The 17,084-nt window shown below is 39.2% G+C and overlaps 1 protein-coding gene and 1 long non-coding RNA gene across 4 annotated transcripts in view; one reads left to right on the top strand and one right to left on the bottom strand.

Moving 5' to 3' along the window:
* Positions 1–17,084, bottom strand: part of ntng1a (netrin g1a) — a 132,236-nt gene that overhangs the window by 78,329 nt on the left and 36,823 nt on the right. The window lies entirely within an intron of this gene.
* LOC308385535 lies at positions 10,452–16,145 on the top strand. Its single transcript, XR_013969542.1, has 5 exons — positions 10,452–10,503; positions 11,831–12,093; positions 12,187–12,358; positions 12,743–12,863; positions 13,168–16,145. It is a non-coding gene; the product is annotated as an uncharacterized lncRNA (long non-coding RNA).

Here is a 17,084-nt window from a genome sequence, read left to right as displayed (position 1 = left end):
GTTGGTTGCGTCTGTAATTCTTAATTACTGTGTAATTACTAACCGGGAGGTGCTATTTACACAATATCATTGTAATCTACTGTAGTTCTTGTTTTCAGTTCACTTTCAGTACAATTCTCGATGTTTTTCGTTCATATATTTTACTTCTGTCCTTTAAGTTTTTTTCATGTAGACAATTTATGGTTTCATTTCCCTTTTTTAACATCAAATTAAGTGAAGCTTTACGCTTGTTTGGTTTCTCTTGCCTGTGTTGGGGGAACCCTCCTGTGTGTTTTTGTGTGGTTGCTTGGTTGATTGTAAGACCTGCAAAACGACCTGGTCAAGCCCTTTTGCCAGCAAAGTCGCACAATTATTAGCAATAAAATGGAGCAGAAAAAAGGTTATCAGAGCAATACGATCACAGTTGTGGTCAGAAGTTTACATACACTCATCATGGAGATGAATGTCACTGTAATTTGGGGCTTTTAATTAATTCTTTGTTCTTTTGTAAGGTGGGATGATTGCACAGGATACATCTTTAACAGCTACTTCACAAGTTAATCTTTTAATAAGTAGTGCTTAAGGTTCTATAATGTGTTTTAAATTGACAAGACTCAACTTATGAACTTCTCAGTCATGATCATGATCAACTGGTACATATAGGATTTGTCTGATAGCACGCATTGGATTGATCAGTACTTAAAAATTGAAAAAGTGCAATATCGCTTTAAGCTTCTGGAATGACCTTCCTGACCTCAACCCTGTTGAGAACTTGTGGTCTATGTTTAAAAGGCCGGTTTGTGATAAGATAACAAGAAATTTAAATAAACTTTGTCTGTTTTGTCAAGAAAAGTGGTCAAATACAGTGGGGCAAAAAAGTATTTAGTCAGCCACCGATTGTGCAAGTTCCCCCACTTAAAATGATGACAGAGGTCAGTAATTTGCACCAGAGGTACACTTCAACTGTGAGAGACAGAATGTGAAAAAAAAATCCATGAATTCACATGCTAGGATTTGTAAAGAATTTATTCGTAAATTAGGGTGGAAAATAAGTATTTGGTCACCTCAAACAAGGAAAATCTCTGGCTCTCACAGACCTGTAACGTCTTCTGGAAGAAGCTTTTCTGTCCCCCACTTGTATGAATGGCACCTGTTTGAACTCATCATCTGTATAAAAGACACCTGTCCACAGCCTCAAACAGTCAGACTCCAAACTCCGCCATGGCCAAGACCAAAGAGCTTTGGAAGGACACCAGGAAAAGTATTGTAGACCTGCACCAGACTGGGAAGAGTGAATCTACAATAGGCAAGCAGCTTGGTGTGAAAAAATCAACTGTGGGAGCAATCATCAGAAAATGGAAGACATACAAGACCACTGATAATCTCCCTCGATCTGGGGCTCCACGCAAGATCTCATCCCGTGGGGTCAAAATGATCATGAGAACGGTGAGCAAAGATCCCAGAACCACACGGGGGGACCTGGTGAATGACCTGCAGAGAGCTGGGACCAAAGTAACAAAGGTCACCATCAGTAACACACTACAACGGCAGGGAATCAAATCCCGCAGTGCCAGACGTGTTCCGCTGCTGAAGCCAGTGCATGTCCAGGCCCGTCTGAAGTTTGCCAGAGAGCACATGGATGATACAGCAGAGGATTGGGAGAATGTCATGTGGTCAGATGAAACCAAAGTAGAACTTTTTGGTATAAACTCAACTCGTCGTGTTTGGAGGAAGAAGAATACTGAGTTGCATCCCAAGAACACCATACCTACTGTGAAGCATGGGGGTGGAAACATCATGCTATGGGGCTGTTTTTCTGCCAAGGGGACAGGACGACTGATCCGTGTTAAGGACAGAATGAATGGGGCCATGTATCGTGAGATTTTGAGCCAAAACCTCCTTCCATCAGTGAGAACTTTGAAGATGAAACGAGGCTGGGTCTTCCAACATGACAATGATCCAAAACACACCGCCCGGGCAACAAAGGAGTGGCTCCGTAAGAAGCATTTGAAAGTCCTGGAGTGGCCTAGCCAGTCTCCAGACCTCAACCCCATAGAAAATCTGTGGCGGGAGTTGAAAGTCCGTGTTGCTCGGCGACAGCCCCAAAACATCACTGCTCTCGAGAAGATCTGCATGGAGGAATGGGCCAAAATACCAGCTACTGTGTGTGCAAACCTGGTAAAGACCTATGGTAAACGTTTGACCTCTGTTATTGCCAACAAAGGTTATGTTACAAAGTATTGAGTTGTATTTTTGTTATTGACCAAATACTGATTTTCCACCCTGATTTACGAATAAATTCTTTACAAATCCTACCATGTGGATTCATGGATTTTTTTTTCACATTCTGTCTCTCACAGTTGAAGTGTACCTCTGGTGCAAATTACTGACCTCTGTCATCATTTTAGGTGGGGGAACTTGCACAATCGGTGGCTGACTAAATACTTTTTTGCCCCACTGTATCCACCCAGAATCATGCCAGAATCTTGTTGATGGATATCAAAATGTGTGGTCGAAGTGCAAATCTGCTAAAAGACATTTAAGAAAACAATAGTGGGGTGTATATATACATATCTGAGCCATTAGAGAAAATTAACCAAATTCTTGCTTTTTAAAGCCATTAAAGAAGTTTGCTGTACAGTCATTCTTCAATAAAAAAATTCAAAGAAATGATTAAAAGCCCAAAATCACGGTGACATCACGCTGATAACAAGGTATGAAAACTTCTGACCACAGCGTGTGCGTGTGCTTTTTTCTCCCATTGAGTATAAATGTTGTAGAACAAATGTTTACTGTTCTATCATGTGATTAAAAATGACCAGGCTATTGTGTTTACATCGCTATATTTATTTTACCTTTATAGTTCATTCATGCTATCACTGATTTCTACCACTTTAGTCCAGCATAAAATATTTCCACAACTCCTAAATGAAAGGTCACGACACTGTGGCCAGTTGTGACCTTCATATGATGATGGATGCCTAATGGCTATAGGCCGATCTCTGACTTTTGCATCCAGCATCACTATTTATTTTCTTTCACTTATCCAGTAAAAATATGTCCACCTCGACTAGACAGACTGCTACAAACATACATTTGCAGTTACTAGATTATGAATTTGGAGCAGCCCATGTTTTCCTCTGGTGACATTTGAGTCAATGACCTTTGGAAAATTTTGTACCGACACAGATGTGTATGTCAGGATAACCTTTTTGATCTCTGCTTTGAAAATTTGTGTTTACTGTTTCACCGTATTTGTGCAAGGAAATATTTAAGCATAACATATACAGTTGTGGTCAAAAGTTTACATACACTTGTAAAGAATATAATATAATGGCTCTACCGAGTGTCCCGTTATTTCTAAAACTCTAATTTTTCTCTGATAGAGTGATTGGAACAGATACTTCTTTGTCACAAAAAACATTCATGAAGTTTGGTTCTTTTATGACTTTATTATGGGTTAACAGAAAAAAGTGATCACATCTGCTGGGTCAAAAATATACATACAGCAGTGCTAATATTTGGTTACATGTCCCTTAGCCATTTTCACTTCAATTAGGCGCTTTTGGTAGCCATCCACAAGCTTCTGGTTGAATCTTTGACCACTCCTCTTGACAGAATTAGTGCAGTTCAGTTAAATTTGATGGCTTTCTGACATGGACTTGTTTCTTCAGCATTGTCCACATGTTTTCAATGGGGTTTAAGTCAGGACTTTGGGAAGGCCATTCTAAAACCCTTATTCTAGCCTGACTTAGCCATTCCTTTACCACTTTTGATGTGTGTTTGGGATCATTGTCCTGTTGGAACACCCAACTGTGCCCAAGACCCAACCTTCGTGCTGATGATTTTAGGTTATGTTGAAGAATGTGAAGGTAATCCTCCTTCTTCATTGTCCCATTTACTCTCTGTAAAGCACCAGTTCCATTGGCAGCAAAACAGCCCCACAGCATAATACTCCCACCACCATGCTTGATTGTAGGCATGGTGTTCTTGGGGTTAAAGGCCTCACCTTTTCTCCTCCAAACATATCGCTGGGCATTGTGGCCAAAAAGCTCAATTTTTGTTTCGTCTGACCACAGAACTTTCCTCCAGAAGGTCTTATCTTTGTCCATGTGATCAGCAGCAAACTTCAGTCGAACCTTAAGGTGCCGCTTTTGGAACTAGGGCTTCCTTCTTGCACGGCAGCCTCTCAGTCCATGGAGATGCAAAACACGTATGACTGTGGACAATAACACCTGTGTTCCAGCAGCTTCTAATTCTTGGCAGATCTGCTTTTTGGTGATTCTTGGTTGACTCTTCACCCTCCTGACCAATTTTCTCTCAGCAGCAGGTGATAGCTTGCATTCTCTTCCTGATCTTGGCAGTGACGAAACAGTGCCATGCACTTTATACTTACAAACAATTGTTTGCACTGTTGCTCTTGGGACATGCAGCTGCTTTGAAATGGCCCCAAGTGACTTTCCTGACTTGTTCAAGTTAATAATTCGCTTTTTCAGATCCATGCTAAGCTCCTTTGACTTTCCCATTGTAGCGTTTGTGGGCGTTTGTATCCAATGAGCCCTATTTAACTGGCCTAAGAGAAGTCAGCAGCTGTAGTCACTCATAATCACTCACAAGAAGTTAAGAGGCCATGCTATGAAGCTCAGTTCACTGACAACTTTGTAAGTCACCAAAATTGCTAATTCATGTTGCTGTATGTATATTTTTGACCCAGCAAATGTGATCACTTTTTTCTGTTAACCCATAATAAAGTCATTAAAGAACCAAACTTCATGAATGTTTTTTGTGACAAAGAAGTATCTGTTCCAATCACTCTATCAGAGAAAAATCAGAGTTTTAGAAATAACGGGACACTCGGTAGAGCCATTATATTATATTCTTTACAAGTGTATGTAAACTTTTGACCACAACTGTATTTGGTGAGAGTATTTCCTTATATTTTTCTTGTCACGGCGTGTGACTTGCTTCCAGATGTGGCAAATGGAGAGGTAGAATTTTAACGTGAAGTGTTTACATGATGTTACATACACATGTTTCTTAATGTTTCTGAGCTGACTCAACCAGTAATACAGAGTCGTGTGAACCTTACAGTAAGCTAAGCTAATTTATTAAAGAGTTACTGAGAATAAGTCATTTGTTGTAACGACCTGCCCCTTGGCTGTACCGACTAATTTACGAGGCTTTAACAAGGTTAAAATCATGGCTATCTGATAGATCATGATTGTTTACACAAAAGCTACCAACATATTTTAGCAAATCATTGGGCAGTTCATAATCGTCTCTAATGGAATTAATAGCTCACTGTTTAATGAGTGCAGATAAACTCTGATCCAAACACTGAGTGACACAAATCAGTAACTTCTAATCAATTACTGATTACTTACCCTGTAGTTGCTTTCCCTTTAACTTTAGGATCACGTCACCATTCACTACTGCGTCTGTGTCCAATCAAGTAAAGTAAACCATCAAAACCGCTATTTGCTCAGTAGCTCCTTTTAAGCATATTGATACTTTGCTATTGCTTACCATTAATAATGTCCTGGATGAGTAATTATTAGTTTCTGATAAATGACTCATTAACTGTTCGGCTGCTTCTGATTTATTTTACATTAATTTTCTATTAGCCAAGCAAGTCCCTGTGTCTGTAAGTGTAAGGTATTGTAAAGTCACATTGGTTATGGATAGAAATAAGTTATGATAATGTAAATGATATGAGTTATTAACATGTTAGCATTGTTTTTAGTCTATTAAGAGGTTTGGAGTCTTGTGTGGCATACAGAGGTTTTTCACTGACACACCTCGTGACGTTGGGTTAAAAGACTGTAAGAAAATCAGGGTTTGGAGTGTTTTCAATTAATTGATATTTGATTCCCCTGCAAATGGCTGCTCTGACCCTCAGACCAAAAACGAGATATTGGCTCTTGGATATATGCCAGAGTTCCCCCCCCCCCCCAGTTCTGTTTTGGAAGTGTTGAAAAAAAAACATTTTCTCCTTATAAAGCTCAAAAACACGAGCGGTGATGAAAACGAACACTGTCAGGGGAAATAGCTTCGCGTCTGGCTTGCTGCCATCGAAGAATAAGCAGAGCAGCGTATTGTCCGTCACATGATTTTTGCTCTGAAAGCTCTTACAGTCGTATAAGTGCCATCACATTTCACTTCTAGTGGAGGCTTTTCAATCAAGCTTCACCCCTCATTAGTGGCTCTACAGACAGCCACGAGAACGTCAAGAATCTATTCCCCTTAATGAGCACTTCTGTGACTCGGTCAGCAGCAGCCAGAGCAGGAGGTAAATTTAGGTCCTTATAATTATCTCAAAAGTGGTCTGAGAATGTTCGAGATGTCAAAAATATTTCAATCAGTCATCATCTTACGGATTCACAAGATCTCTTTTCCATTTCTTTCTTTTTTTGCTCAGGCCTTTAGGGTCTCCTATTTTATTTATTTCTTAAAAGTCTGAGCTTTTAAAAGGATGATTAAAATCAATAGCGTGGTAAAGCTCAGCATTCCCAGCGCGGATATTTAACTGTGCAGAGCAGAGCGTAGTTGGGATGCAGCTCCAGGCCTGTGTGTCAGATCACTGAAGGTCTATTTAGTCATTCTACGGGGATACTTTCTTCTTTTTCTTTTCCCCCTTTATTCTCCTTTCTCAGTCTCTTACCCTTCCCGCCATTTTTTTTCTTACCGCAGAATCTCAGAAAATGATTGGCAGATGACTCTTGGGAAAAAGAACTTGGGCCTTTTCCTCTCTCACGGCTCACAGGATCACGACACTCAAACGCACTGACAGGCAAAGTGCGTACACACACACACATGCGCGCGCACACACACAAACGCGCTCTTTTTGAAGGCAAGTCACACAGAACATTGCAGAAAAAAGTAGTGACACACATAAGCACACAGTGGAATTGACTTGGCACTATTCCTATGATCTTTGACAGCTTAGGATATTTGCAAATATGAAAGAAAGTCTTACACTAGACTAAGAATTAATATTTCTGGACAAATCATTTTTATCCTTAATCACAAATTAGTGTGAGCAGTTGTAACCACTAAAAATGTCCGTGCCCCTTTGTAGTCAGCACTTTCAACTTTTGCCATGGGGCTGTTTTTGTAGATGTGGTCTCAGTAGTATGCTATCATGACAAATTCCTCTTTCACAACTATAGAAAACAGCTGTGAACTGTCAACAATAAAAAAGACAGCCACCAGAAACCCCATAAATAACAAATCAAACACCAAAACATGTAGTTGTCCATCATCATACATCATTAAAACAAAATTAAAAGAACCCTTCAGTACTACAAGCAGCAGTGCACCCATGCAAAAGGATCAAGTCTCTAGAAACTTTGCCATACAGAAGTATGGCTCCCTCATCACCATATGAGCTAATAAAAGGCAGCAGTCCATAAAATAAATACATTTAAAAAGTTGAAGGAGAAATGTGAAGGCGTGCAGCCAGCAACAATGAAACACGAGTGTATCCACTTAATTCCACGACCGCAACTTCAAGCACCCATCGCCATTGTAATCACAACCATCAAAAAGGAGTCAAGGGTGCTCTGCCTGCTGATTGTCTCTGAGCTCCTGATGAGCTGCCATTATAAAAGATGAGAGAGACGCTGCAGTGGGTGGAGGGTAGCAGGGTAAGAAAAAAAATCAGAAAAGGAAATCAAAAACTTGAGGGAAATACTACACTAATCAACTCCACTCTGCTGAAATTATAGATGAATTAAGCTCTCTACTAGTGATTAATTAAACCAAGAGATTCAAACTAATGAGACCATACAGAGATATGGGTGTGCTGCATGCATGCTTGTGTGTCTGTAACTGGTGGTATGGCTGGGTGAGGGGGGGGGGGGTGGCCTGTTAAATTTTCTTGTGTACATTTCTGGTACCAAACACTGCAGAAGCACACAGGTTTCAGGCTGCAACCCACTTTGAAGAGGGATTAGCTGCAGTGGCTGATCTTGTGATCGCTGCACACAGGGTGTGCTCATTAAGTAGCCAAAAAACAGGCTTAGAAATATCTGAGAGAAAGGGATATCTGCAAGTAGTGTTTGGGCTTCAGGGAGGAGAAACTCTTTGTTTACACTCAGAGGACATTAAAATGTAAATCTGCTGTATTTTAACAAAAGATTCCTCATAAACGCAAATATTTACTGTTCATGTTGTCCCTAAAAAAGGAAAGAGATTTGATTGAAGAGTAAATTATGTGGTTAGCAGAAGGGGCAATTTCATTTTTTTATGTGAATTGATGGGAAAGCTTTTATATTGATGGCATTTCTTGCATTACATGATAAAAATGTTAAATACTAAACGCACATTTGGGGTGTAATGCAATCCTTCTAGTGGTTAAGTAAATTTAGCAATTATGCATAAACTTATGCGACAGTATCTAACTTCAGCTCATTAGTTTCTCATTTGCTGTCAAGTCCTAGATTAAGGGAGGATAAGTAAATGGAAAAAAAAAACACCTTTGCAAAACAGCTCAGGCTTAAACCCCCGCTGCCCATCAAATCAATGATCCATAATGACCTCCACAAAAGTCTGAGTGTTAAATTTAATGGTTTTTTTCTGATCTCTCGTCTAAAAAAATGTAAAAATCGGAAAAAAACTTTACCATCTGTAGGTGTTGATGTCCAAATAACGTATTCGTATTCATTTAAATATCAAAAAGTTAAAACTGAACATTGACAGGCGTTTTGCTTCTGCTTCTTCTGAGGTGCTTTTTTAAACTTAGCACAAGTGGAGTATAAGCAGCTTCTCCGCTAATGAGCTGCTTCTCTGATTGGCAGCCCTACAGGGGAAGAGTCACACTAAGTTAGAGCTGATTGGTAGACTTCAGACAAGTCTACTGTCTGACAGATGCTAGAACAAAGTCAAAGTATGTGTATTTATTTAGTACGTGTGTGTGTCTGTCTGTGTGTGCATGTGTTTTAATATAATCCCTAACTCTGTGGGAATTGTGTAACAAACACCATTCAGATTTTCACTAACTGTCCTGGGAATCTGTCACCATCAGCTTTTAGTCCATTTCTTTAGCTCTTTTAAATACAGTAACTGCTAAATTCTTACAGTGTACAATCTGATCTGGGACATAGAATAAAGTAATCTCCCCCAGCTCTACCGTTCCTTGTTTGTAAAGGTGTTAGAAGCAGGTTTTTGTAGACTGGGGTTGTAATATGAAAGAACAGTGCTGACTGCAGGCTCCCATGCCCTATTTTGGTCCTTGACTATTTATGAAATCCTACAGAAATGTAAGCAATCAAAACTGCATTTGTGCAACCACAGACAGATTTCAACGTATATTTTTAAATTCTGAGGATGCCCATTAAAGAAGATGCCGAGGAAATATTTGTGCTGGAGGAATATTTCTTTACTTGGGTTAGAAACACATATGTTGATGTTAAGAAGTTGGATTCCTACATGCACAATATGGCATTTTACCCAAAGCACCACACGTGTGCATTTGCAAGTGACTCATAAATTACTAGGTACAGCCACAAAGAGGGTCATTAATTAATGAAATCAAGCGTATGTGAATGACAGCCTCGAACCTCACATATAATTCATGTGCGCAATTACTTCTAGCATGGGCTTTGATTTATACATTTCTCCTGTGCGTCACAGTGTGTGTACACCAACAAACCCTGGTGGTGCACAGGTGTAATCACAGGTAACACAGAACACCCCAAACCCTTTCTCTCCAAACAAAATAAGCCCTCGATTAACTGCATAACTGAACACCTGTAGCTACAAGTAAAAGATCAAGAGGATCTGTAAATGACTTTCAAATTCTAATAAAGGTTCATTGTATTGTTCTGTCGAGTTAAGTCACACACGAATATTTTGCTATGCTTAATTAAAAAGCTAATTTGTATTTTATGAGCTACACTTGACAGATTGTGTGCCCGGTGTCTATGACTTGACTGTCACTAGAATGAAATCCCAATACAGTGATGATCTCCAGGTCTCAGCTACTGACCATATATTACCATCTGTGGTGTTCTATGTGTAAATGAGGCTGTCTGTGTAGAATAACATGGATGGTGAGATGAACAGGTGAGGTTTATTTTGATAAATACTACAAAACTATCAAATATAGGCGTGCTTCAATGCTGAAATCCTCTTGCTCATCATGGGGAGAAGTAGATTTTCAGAATCAATGTTCTACTTCAGCCCACAGGCTCTATGCTTCCTTATTTTTCTCTGTTCTCCAAAGAAGCCAGGATGGAGACAAATATATGTGGTCTTTGTGGGAACCGACTGCAAGGCATTCTACACAGCAAAAATGCCAGTGTTGATTTTTCAGTGTTAGTAGATTTCAACAGAGTTCCGAGTTAGTTCAACACTTAATCGAGTTAAAATAACACATCGGGAGTTGATTCCTGAAAAGTGTAAGTGTAGATTTTAGTCGTTACTGCATTTTAACACTGTGGGTGTTAAATTAGACCACACCTTCATTTCCTGTGGAGCTTCAAAATCCAGAATCTTCGGTCGCCATTTTTTCTTGCTGATGCGGTAAGTTTTATTTGGTTAAATATTAAGTTTTAGATTGATGTTAGAACAAGTAACATGATAACTAGTAAAAGAAATAGTATTTATATCAAAATACATCATCTTTAAGTGTCATATTTGAATTTTAACTGTTTTTGTTAAGCTGGGCTACTGCTAGCTAGAACTCTGCAAAGTACCAGTTTCTTTCCTAATATTCATTTAGCATAATCTGGCTATTGGCAGACTGTAATGAATATTACATGTTAATATATTTCAGTTTTTATTAAATGCCTTTTATTTATTTTCGAATTAAACTGCCAAAGCCTTAGGGTCAGTGGTCTCAAACTCGCGGCCCAGAGGCCACTCGTGGCCCAAAGGCCACTTGCGGCCCACGTCAGGTGAGGTGAAGAAGTATAATGCAATTTGGCCCTTAAAGTGACTTTTTTTTGTCATTAGCCAAAAATGATTTAATATAAAGGCAATGAGGGCAGAGTGTTACCGGCCCTCATGGGTAGTGTAGTCCGTGCTGCGGGGAGAACGTGTGGAACTGCCCCTCCCATTGTGTGTTTGAGCGCGAGAGAGGGAGAAAGTAAGAGCTGTTACCGATGAGAAATGGAAGAAGAGAGCATGTAAATATAATAATAACCACTGCCGCCAAAATGAGTGCCTGGTTGTAAGAAAGCTGTTAAGATTCGACTGTACACTGTGTTCGCTGACAGTAAAGCTACAAGCCCGACAACCCAGCGTATTGGCCAGAGGTGTCATTACCACGGTTCAGAGCCGCGGACCTGGCCGAGGTAACAAGAGAGTACAAACATGTGGAGGGATTGGCTTTGTTAGTTCAGTGAGAGTCAAAAACTAATGTGTACACTTATTTCTGCATTTTTATTTTGTTAAATATGAATAAAATTACAGCAGAAGTGCTGCAAAGTGTCTGACCAGAAAGAGAGGACCATTGTGTTAATTTGGTAGTTCAATTAAAGGCATCGGTTAGTTAAGAGGGAGAGGGGGGGATGCGTTCATATTTGCAGTTTTGTCTTGTTATACAATATTTGAAATTTAAAAACGAACAAACCAAACGCTACATTGTCAGGAATATTTGTGGGGAGGGTTTTTATCGCTTAAAATATATAAAAAATAATAAAATAGAAATATGGTTCCTACTAACCCCTGTGATAGTTGAGAGAATACTGTATTGCAGTCATGTTACACAGCTTGTACTACTTAAAAAATGGATCAAGGATGTTTTTCTTAACAAAATTAATTTTAACTCAGTCTAAAGGGACTAGACATGCTAGATATTTTGCAAAGAAATGGTGTTATATGCTGGACCTTATTTTACTCTTGGCAGGTGGTGATATGCTGGTTCCCGAGAAGAGATGAACTAATCAAAGTCAGCTTTTCAAGACAGCCCCAAGACTCTTCGCAACTTGTGTTCAAATGTGAGGCCGTTGTCAGGTGATAAATGCAAGGAAGAGGCACTCAACTGACATGAAACATGTCAAAGACAACATGAAGGTGACATTTCAACATAGGCAAAAAGTGGTTCAAGAACCTGCCATAGCTTCTACTGTCCTGGACCTTTTCCCAAGATTTCTGGATACACCTGGCTTGGTAAGGCATAAAATAATTTAATGACTGCTTTGTGGTTCCTTTGTTTGTTTTCTTGTTAATGTGTTGTTTCTGTTGTTACACTTTGTGTTTAAGATTGACCAAGACTTCACAATGCTGTTTTTTGGGGAGGAAGTGTCTGGTAAGTTCCTTGCAAAGTGGCCAACATTCTTCAAGCCAAGGATCATCAAAGATGGCAAAAATCTGTCCCAGAGTACAGAATTGGATGAGCTGCTCATTTCTGCACAGCGTTACTCTAACGAGGCTGGTAAGTGTAAGTTGGAAATGGTAGATTTTGCATGCCTTTACAGCATTTGCTTAATTCCCACAACACAATATATCACTCATTTCTGTATGGTATGAAAACAAGCTTACAAACATGTTAAACCTGAAATGACATTTAATGTAGTTTGAACACAAAAAAAGTTACATAATCTTACTATTGTTATGACTCGATATCTACTTCACTTGGTGGCCAGAAGATTTTAAGTCTCTAGAAATGAATTTTTATACCAAGGCGCTGGAAAACTGCCTTATTAGAAAAATTATCAGGTGTCTAAAATGTCATCATGGTATTACATAACGTGGAAAAATGACTGCTGTGGTCCTTTAAATGACAGTAATTGTGATGATCTTAATTTCTATTCTGTAGTTTGGGACTGCGAGGCGGCTGCCATCTTTTGCTGCTTCACTTCACTCCAACATCTAAGGGAAGGACGTCTTCAAAGATTAGCACATCAGATGCTGCTCACCACCTAATGAAATTCATCAAGGTATGCTTTTTAGAATTGTATATTTCTCTTTTGATGAGAACAGATGCAAATTATCAACGGCTGATATTTTAAGATGGCAAGGTGATCCAACCTGCAGCAGATGTATCTATCCCAGACAAGCTTGGTGTTGCAGGACTGACATGTCATTGTTTCTATTAAAACTAAATGTACACATTGAAACAAAAATAATTGTGCGCGCGGAGTGAAACATTTTAATATTGTCATAATTTCAAACAGCAATGCCTCAACATCAGATTATCAATTTTGTTTAATGTGAATCACTTGGTTTCTTTCTCTCCCTCAGGTGGGAGGTAGCACAGAGGCTTTTCTTAAGGCTGGCCCCACTCAGCCATTCGTCCTGTGGGTTGGAGAAAGAAAGAACATCATCCAAAGTTTCTACCCAAAGTTTCTACATTGTCCTAGATCAAAAGGTCATTCCCTGTGTGACACAGATGGGAGATGCAGGTTTTGACAAGGCAAAACTTTTCAAGGCACATTTTTTAATTTGCCGTGTCCTTTGATAAGGCATTGGACAACTTCTACACATTCATCCAGACCATCAAGTGTATGGCATTGATGTTGGCAGCGTGAAGGACAGTCCTCGGGTCAATGAAACAAGAGGAAGTCTTCACTGTACGGTTTAAAGATATCCACTATTCAGCACTTTGACTGGAAATGTTCATCTGTTACATTTGCAAGATACACCACACAAGTTGCTCAGTGTTATTTAGACATTTGAAGTTCCAGCATGGTTTGTACCCAGGAAAGTTTTTACGTTTGACCTGTGGAGAGCCTGGATGTTCATTTATCTTTCACACGTACTCTGGTTACAAGCGGCAATTATTCCGAGCACATGGAGACTGCGTTCACTCTGAGGTCATCAACAATTTTGAGCCTGTACCTAACGATGGAACCTCTGTTTCACAGCCTGTAAATGTGGCTCATCCCATGACAATAACTACACCGGTTCCAGTTGAAAAAAGGCAAATACTGAACATGTGCAGCTCTGTTATTGCTCAAGTACAATCATCAGGAGTTCCTGAAAGTACTGTACAGTGTTTAGTTGGTTCATTGGAGGAACTGGTTAATGACATCCATGCACATGCAAAACAATCTGTTGTCGACTGTTTGTCAACTGATACATCAAGAGAAACCTTAGAAAAAGTTGAGGATTGCTTTGATCAGCTTGAAAATCCATTTTCATGTCTTAACACAGAATCTAAAAGGATAAGATATTTTGAGCAAAAATGGAAAATAGTTGAACCCATAGAGCATGTTCTTGGTGTGCGTTTTGATGTACGCAAAGATAGAACAACAGGGACATACAGGCAAGTTCCTGTCAATGATAAATTCATGTACGTTCCTATCATGGGATCCCTTTCATCTATGTTTCGAAACAGTGAACTTTGTAGCAGTTTCCAGAAAAAAAAACTAAACATGGAGGGATTGTACAGAGATTTAAATGACGGCTCCTACTTCAAAAATCACAGTTTATTCTCACAACAAGAACATGCTCTCCAGATCCAGCTCTACTATGACGATTTTGAAACTGCTAATCCTTTAGGCTCAAAAAAGGGGGTGCACAAACTTGGTTGTATTTATTTTGTTTTGAGAAATTTGCCACCAGAGTTAAATTCTGTGTTGATGAACATTCATCTTGTAGCCCTTTTTCATTCAGAAGACTTAAAAAAATATGGGTTTGATCCTATCCTAAAGCCACTTGTTGATGATCTAAAGATTTTAGAGACTGAAGGAATGCAAGTGCCCTTTTCAGCCACACCTGTGAGAGGTTCGCTTTTTCAGATTACAGGTGACAACTTGGCTTTACATAGCATTTTTGGTTTTGTTGAATCATTTAGTGCAAACTATTGTTGTAGATTTTGTTTAACTGATAAGACAGAGTTGCAGTCAGTTTTTAGTGAAGATCATGTAGGCTTAACACTGCGTTCCAAAGAACTTCATTACAAACACTGTGGTGCCATTCAACAAAATCCTGCTTTGGCCTCAACATTTGGTGTAAAAAGAAATTGTTTACTCAATTCACTTCGGCTGTTCCATATTTCAGACAACTATGCTGTAGACATAATGCATGATCTACTAGAGGGAGTGGTGCAGTATGAGTTAAAGCTTGTGTTTCAGTACTTGATTAAGACCTCTTTGATATCCTTGAATTCATTGTCACAGAGAATTATAAGCTTTAACTACGGATATGCACAGAGAAGGAACAGGCCAGGTGGGCTAAAACTGGATGACAACAGCAAAGATCTTGGGCTTAATGCTGTGCAGTCATGGTGTCTTTTGCGGAATAGCCCATTGATTTTTGGAGATATCGTTTGCAGAAATGATGGACATTGGAACTTGCTACTTTTGTTAGTTCAAATTGTGAACATTGTTTTTTCACCCATTATAACTCATGGCATGACTTGCTATTTGAAACATCTGATTGCCGATCATCACAAGGCTTTCAAATCTCTCTTTCCAGAACGGAATTTGATTCCAAAGCACCACCTAATGATCCATTACCCACGCTGCATTAGAAAAATTGGGCCACTCATACATATGTGGTGCATGAGATTTGAAGCAAAGCACAAGTTCTTCAAAAGATCTGTAAAGAACTTTAAAAATATCACAAAAACACTAGTAAAAAAACATCAGAATCAATTAGCCTTTCATTTTGAAAATTTTTATTTTAAAAGATTACAGTTCGGCCCCATTAATGAAGTCTTGGCCAGCAGCTTAAAAGGCAGTGAAGCACTGAATAAAATGTTTGATGTTTCTTCTATTGTTTCTACAACTTCCTGGGTCAAAAGTTATGGTACAGAATATCAAGTTGGGATGTATGTTTGTTCTGGTGTTGAAAATGAGATGCCTTTGTTCAGTAAGATTGTCAGTATAATTGTTAGCGATTTCAATACTTCTAACTTGTAAGGTCTCAACAGTATATTTCAATGATCACTTAAATGCATTTGTTATTGAGGATGGATTAGATGTCTTTGCACTGATCTCTGTAGATGATCTGGTGTACTATAGACCTTATGATAGGCAATTTTCAAATGGCACTGATGACAAAATGTACATTGTCCCATACTGTAATTTTGTATGACTTGTTTACTTGTGGTGTATCTGAATACAAAGTATTTTGGAACGTTAATGTCTTGTATTTCTTTGTAATGGGTGGATGTTGGGGGTTAATTGTAGCAGTAGAGATATCAGAGATTAATGGGAGTTTATTGTAATCTGGTGGTATTAATGATTTGACTGACACTAGTGTTAGTGTTAGAAAATTAACACTATTCAGAGTTGAATTTTTTAACACCAGGGCTAGTGTAAAGTACCACCAACACTATTCGGTGTTAATTTTTAACACTTAACACCAGTGTAGAATATTTTTGACACTGGTCAGTGTTACTCAGTGTTAATTTTTAACTCTGTGCAGTGTTAAAATAACACTAGCTCGTTGTTAAAAATATAACACTTTGAAAAGTGTTAATTTAACACTCACAGTGTCAATTTAACACTGGCGATTTTGCTGTGTAGTTGGGGGATTTTTCTCCTTTTGAGCAATAAAGGCTAACAAAGTCCTTTTCCTCTGTTTTTGCTGTTTACCTGTTTTAACAATAACTGTGCATTTCCAGCACACAGACAGCAAACTTTTGTAACACACCTCAGTGGTCTGCTATTTTCATTCAGGACAGTATCTATAAACACCGTGGTTGTTTAATTCCCATGCACTTAACGCACAACCACCGTTTCCCTTCTCAGTGTGCTTTTCCTGTTTATTCTCACCCTTGGATTCCTGTTCAGGTATTCTGCACTTCCCTCCACGTCCACACACACCCGGGGCACAAGTAAGATTTTATTTTATTTTTTGCTTGTGACTGACAACAATAATAATACATAGTGAAACTGGGGTGCAGTGTTTTCATCGCCAGCATCTCCTCGCTAAGCAGAAAAATATCCTGCTCTGACTCCTCTATGTGCCTCCTCCCCTTCCCTCCTCCACCACCTCTTCTTTTACCTCTCTCCTCTCTGAAAGTTGATTTCATCTGACGTGACAGAGTTGTGGAAGCCATGGGCGGAGGTGTTACAAATGCTCTGTCACAACGCTAAACATGGCAGGAAGCGAACGCCTCGACAGCTCTCGGATGCAACTTGGGAAACAAGCGACGATGCTCTGCCTTGCCACCGCCTGTTTGACTTCAGCCTTTATCTCTCATTTCA

The sequence above is a fragment of the Rhamphochromis sp. 'chilingali' genome (genome assembly GCF_963969265.1).
Source record: "Rhamphochromis sp. 'chilingali' genome assembly, chromosome: 18".
Taxonomy (NCBI): Eukaryota; Metazoa; Chordata; class Actinopteri; order Cichliformes; family Cichlidae; genus Rhamphochromis; species Rhamphochromis sp. 'chilingali'.
Note: the sequence above shows the minus strand (reverse complement) of the source record. Positions and strands in the feature narration are given on the sequence as shown.